Source organism: Salmo salar, chromosome ssa01 (genome assembly GCF_905237065.1).
Source record: "Salmo salar chromosome ssa01, Ssal_v3.1, whole genome shotgun sequence".
Classification (NCBI taxonomy): Eukaryota; Metazoa; Chordata; class Actinopteri; order Salmoniformes; family Salmonidae; genus Salmo; species Salmo salar.
Genome location: NC_059442.1, coordinates 138,830,935 through 138,836,934, shown reverse-complemented (window position 1 = coordinate 138,836,934; position 6,000 = coordinate 138,830,935). Strand labels below are relative to the sequence as shown.

Here is a 6,000-nt window from a genome sequence, read left to right as displayed (position 1 = left end):
ATCAATATACAGGGGTGCTAATGTCACACATTTTTACGTGTTCTATGATTAAATAAGTGTTTAATAAATACTTAATAATTAATACTATCCTCTAGAAATATACTTCTCAAAAAAATAAAGGGAACACTTAAACAACACATCCTAGATCTGAATGAAAGAAATAATCTTATTAAATACTTTTTTCTTTACATAGTTGAATAATCAATGGAAATCCAATTTATCAACCCATGCAGGACTGGATTTGGAGTCACACTCAAAATTAAAGTGGAAAACCACACTACAGACTGATCCAACTTTGATGTAATGTCCTTAAAACAAGTCAAAATGAGGCTCAGTAGTGTGTGTGGCCTCCACGTGCCTGTATGACCTCCCTACAACACCTGGGCATGCTCCTGATGAGGTGGCGGATGGTCTCCTGAGGGATCTCCTCCCAGACCTAGACTAAAGCATCCGCCAACTCCTGGACAGTCTGTGGTGCAACGTGGCGTTGGTGGATGGAGCGAGACATGATGTCCCAGATGTGCTCAATTGGATTCAGGTCTGGGGAACGGGCGGGCCAGTCCATAGCATCAATGCCTTCCTCTTGCAGGAACTGCTGACACACTCCAGCCACATGAGGTCTAGCATTGTCTTGCATTAGGAGGAACCCAGGGCCAACCGCACCAGCATATGGTCTCACAAGGGGTCTGAGGATCTCATCTCGGTACCTAATGGCAGTCAGGCTACCTCTGGCAAGCACATGGAGGGCTGTGCGGCCCCCCAAAGAAATGCCACTGCACACCATGACTGACCCACCGCCAAACCGGTCATGCTGGAGGATGTTGCAGGCAGCAGAATGTTCTCCACGGCGTCTCCAGACACTGTCACGTCTGTCACGTGCTCAGTGTGAACCTGCTTTCATCTGTGAAGAGCACAGGGCGCCAGTGGCGAATTTGCCAATCTTGGTGTTCTCTGGCAAATGCCAAATGTCCTGCACGGTGTTGGGCTGTAAGCACAACCCCCACCTGTGGACGTCGGGCCCTCATACCACCCTCATGGAGTCTGTTTCTGACCGTTTGAGCAGACACATGCACATTTGTGGCCTGCTGGAGGTAATTTTGCAGGGCTCTGGCAGTGCTTCTCTTGCTCCTCCTTGCACAAAGGCGGAGGTAGCGGTCCTGCTGCTGGGTTGTTGCCCTCCTACGGCCTCCTCCACGTCTCCTGATGTACTGGCCTGTCTCCTGGTAGCGCCTCCATGCTCTGGACACTACGCTGACAGACACAGCAAACCTTCTTGCCACAGCTCGCATTGATGTGCCATCCTGGATGAGCTGCACTACCTGAGCCACTTGTGTGGGTTGTAGACTCCGTCTCATGCTACCGCTAGAGTGAAAGCACCGCCAGCATTCAAAAGTGACCAAAACATCAGCCAGGAAGCATAGGAACTGAGAAGTGGTCTGTGGTCCCCACCTGCAGAACCACTCCTTTATTGGGGGTGTCTTGCTAATTGCCTATAATTTCCACCTGTTGTCTATTCCATTTGCACAACAGCATGTGAAATTTGTTGTCAATCAGTGTTGCTTCCTAAGTGGACAGTTTGATTTCACAGAAGTGTGATTGACTTGGAGTTACATTGTGTTGTTTAAGTGTTCCCTTTATTTTTTTGAGCAGTGTACATTGTACATCTTGTGGTATATTTTCTATCCAAATAAATGCAATCTATTTTTTCCTCCTGAACCCATACAAAAGATTTCAACTCTAACCATACAATAGCCACCTGAACCATATTGTTAAGAAGACAGCTTCCAAGTCTAATTTTAAAGCAACTATTGGAAGTCTGGAGTAGTCTATGATTGAGTTATCATAATGGCACAGTGGGCTGTTTATGCTCACATTTTATTAAGACATTACATAGTCCTCCAGACAGAGTCCTCAAGTCCTTAGGAAGATCTCAATCGCATAATCCTTGCGTCCTCACTACTCTCTCCTTATCTCCTTCTCAAAACCCATTGGAGGAGATCAGAGGGGAGGGACCTCTGGCTTTCTCATCCAATGGGTTTTGAGAAGGAGATGAGGAGAACGGAGTGAGGACGCAAGGAGTATGCAATTGAGATTTTCCCTTTGCCACTAAGTGCCAAAAATAGAATGCAATACAACTTTGTCAGATCCTATACTCCAAAACTAACTTCATCAAAATACACACACACACACACACACACACACACACACACACACACACACACACACACACACACACACACACACACACACACACACACACACACACACAATAATGACAGCATTGATTCACCCAATCATTGTGTCAGTATTTTAATGGTTAAAAATGACCGATTCATTGATTTAATTTCATTGTTAATTTAATTCATAAAAGGCTGTTTATGGACAGAAATTCCATTAATCGAAACGTGATTACATGTAGAAATGTGTAGTTACGTCACATTGTTGAAAAAAACCAACCCAAAGAATCTTGCTTTATTAATCTCGCCTATAGCTTGATATCTGTAGGCATACTAACTGCATCTAAAGGTGAAAGGACTTGAACCTCCCTCTGACTCATCCTCAGACATGTTTATGCTGCCAGGCAATAGCCTATCTTGCCTGGAGCAACTCTGAGAGAGACTGTAGCTGTTTTCCTCCGCCATGATACAATTTTTTTCAGAGCATTTCTGACATATTCAAGCAGGATGTAGAACAGATCCTGTGCATTGAACAAATCATAATATTTAGTCCAGTATTAATTTGTACAGGGACAATAATAAGTGAAGTGTCACTGTGTAAAATTAGACAGTTATGGTTATTTCCATGTGATTTTAATGATGCAATAGGTTTTTGTATTATGTGTATTTCTCTATTTCAATATTATCCCCTCCCTAAGCTACAATAGTTTATATCTGCAACTCCTATCACTCCCTTAGAGACCAATCCATCAATTTACCCCTAAGAGCAGGGAAAGTAATTAACACCTTTTTCACATCTTACTGACAAACCATCGATGAGTGCATTGTGGGCAAATGCAAAAGCCTATGAATGTCAAAACTGCCCTATATACATAGACATGGAATCACTGGTCACTTTAATAATGGAACACTAGTCACTTAAATACTGTTTACATCCTGCTTTACTCATTTCATATGTATATACTGTATTCTATTCTACTGTATTTTAGTTAATGCCAATCTGACATTGCTCGTCCTAATACTTCTTAACTCCATTATTTTACTTTAGATTTGTGTGTATTGTTGTGAATTGTTAGATACTACTGCACTGTTGGAGCTAGGAACACAAGCATTTCGCTACACCCGCAATAACATCTGCTAAATATGTGTATGTGACCAATAAAATTTGCTTTGCTTTGATTTGAACAAGGTTTGTCGTTCCAATGCACCAGTCTAGTCATTCAAATATCTTGATAAGTGCGCCCTCAAGAGGGCATTTTAAGCTCTTACTCTACTATGACGGATTCTCAATCCATATTTTGTGAGGGTCCAATACTCGCAAATGACTCTGTTATTGCTCTGAAATATCACTGTGTTGGTCTTTTAAATTGGATGTGTAGGTATTGTGCACCTTTGTGTCTCACTACAAGTATTAATCAATAGTTAGTTTCTGTATGCTGTCTCAATAAAGGCTATGTGATACCATTGTCGTGGTACGTGCCACATATTGATAGTAGTTTGGCCAAGGCTTCTGTCTACTTAACTAGACGGGTCCGTGGATTCTAAACACCAGGCACCGTCCTCATAGCACCATGACACAGACATACGCACAGATGCACTTAAAGACACAGACGCGCAGTCACACAGGCACACAGGCACACAACACAAAAACATGCACACACAGATTTATTTAAAAAAATATATATATTTCACCTTTATTTAACCAGGTAAGCTAGTTGAGAACAAGTTCTCATTTACAACTGCGACCTGGCCAAGATAAAGCAAAGCAGTGCGACACAAACAACAACACAAAGTTACACATGGAATAAACAAGCGTACATATGTGGGCAAACACAGATAAACACACAAACACACATACACTGGTTTGAGTGACATAAAATTGAATTAACCTTTCATTAGTCCCATACTCATAATCACAAGGTTTCAGTAGAGGTCAGATAGGATTAGTAGACAATGACGTGATTCTGCTCTAAATCATAATCTGAAAGAACATCAGCAACTACAACATAACAAGACACATAAGGTACCGTCACACACACACAAACCAAACTCACGCACGCACGCACACACGCACACACACACACAAATAGATAACCTTAGCAGCATCCACCCATCCCAGCTGCCTTTGGGATGTAGTGGAGATTCCCCTTAGGTTAATGTGATTACCCAGATCATTGTCTACTTTGCTCTTCCTACCCTCCCGTCACTCACTGCCGCCATTGTAAATACATGTTTTCTGCTCACTGGAGGTGCACTGTTGGCATCGGGTTTGCCATTATTGACCAAGACAGTGATTAAAAAGCATGCGATACAGTGCTGCTGGCTGCAGTTTGTCTCCTCAACCACTGAACTTGATATTGCAACCGTAAGATCACTGCAATTTCGAAGAGGTCGATGTCAAGCATAGCATTGGTACTGACTCATTGCTCTTCATGAGAATTACTTGTTTTTGCCCATAAATTAAGGCATTCTCTAGTGCACAGTTTTTTTTTGCAATGACATAAAATAATATATGTTTTCCACAAGAAACATGACATGTTTTGATGCAAGAAGCTCTCATCCTATTCATCACCAAATCATACAAAATAAATAAGACATGGAGAAAAACTCAAGGGGAAACATATCACAAATGTGATATCAGTGTACATTGAATATAAGCAAATACAAGTTCATAAATCTCTGTAACTGAAATGTAATGTTCTAAAAAGGACGCCAGGGGTCACTGCTCCATTTTCTTCGTCATATCCGTATACAACCACACCAGTCGACGAGAGCAAGGACTTTCTTTTTCAGGCCGGGTAGGTTGCCCACCAACAACTCAAGTAAACGGTCAAATAGATTAAGAGTCGGCAGCACAATCACCAGCCATCCTTTGAAGAAACCTAATATTTAGGAATTAAATCTCCTTTATTGATCACACGAAATACTAACAAGTAAAATCGGTGAGTTATTAATGTGATTTGGGGTTATATGTATGTTTTTGCATTGACTTCTTCGACTGCCCAGTTTTATTGTTGCTTTGTTCTGGGCAGCAGCCATTTTTAATAATCTTGTCCTATATATTTATCGCTGCCTGCCGTGGTCCTGAAATCTGGAAAATTGCTTATATACTTTGTTCTCAGCTCAAAGGCAAGGGTTTCATTATAGCTACGTGTTCTAGTCTCAGATGCCAAATTTGTGCGTTTTCTGGGGATTTGTTTTTGGAATACAAGACAGGAACTTCATCTGATTTGCCGTCTCACAATCTTCGCTAGCTAGTAACGTTAGTTGTTAGGTTAGCTAATTTAACATCTAGCTAAATAACTTCGGTGTCAATATTATTTTAAACTGAGATATCAACACCTAATCAATTATTGTCATGATTAAGGATTAATGGCAATGTGTCACCGCTGTTTTTCACGAAGTCGCAGACATAAACAACGCAATGTTTACATACTGTGATGCTGTGCAGACCAAGCGTGTAGCTTGCTAGCAAGCTAACAAGCTAATTCAGTTCGGATGGCTAACTAGTTAGCTCGCCCCTGCCTGCCACTACGTTTGACCAGTACGTTATGATTTCACTATCAACATGGATTCATCCATGGCCTAATTCCCTCTGTTTTAACTAATATTGTAATTGATAGACATAAGCCAATATGTATTGTGTAGCGAGCATCAACCATGTTTTGCAATTATATTAGCAAACGTTAACTAGCTAGCATCCGTATAAAATAGCTGGCTAACATCACTGCAAACTGCCATTTTAATTATGCCTTGGTGGTAGCTAGAAAGCTGTGTTGTTTTATTTGGGGGTTTGTTGCCTTTGAACCGTTTGTTTGCTGAT

General features: G+C 41.4%; 1 protein-coding gene across 1 annotated transcript in view; it reads left to right on the top strand.

The window, feature by feature from the left end:
- Positions 1 to 4,918: 4,918 nt before the first annotated feature.
- Positions 4,919 to 6,000, top strand: part of prrc2b (proline-rich coiled-coil 2B) — a 33,231-nt gene continuing 32,149 nt past the window's right edge. Inside the window, 1 exon segment of the mRNA XM_014133027.2 lies at positions 4,919 to 5,119. The gene's annotated coding sequence lies outside the window, so the exon portion shown is untranslated.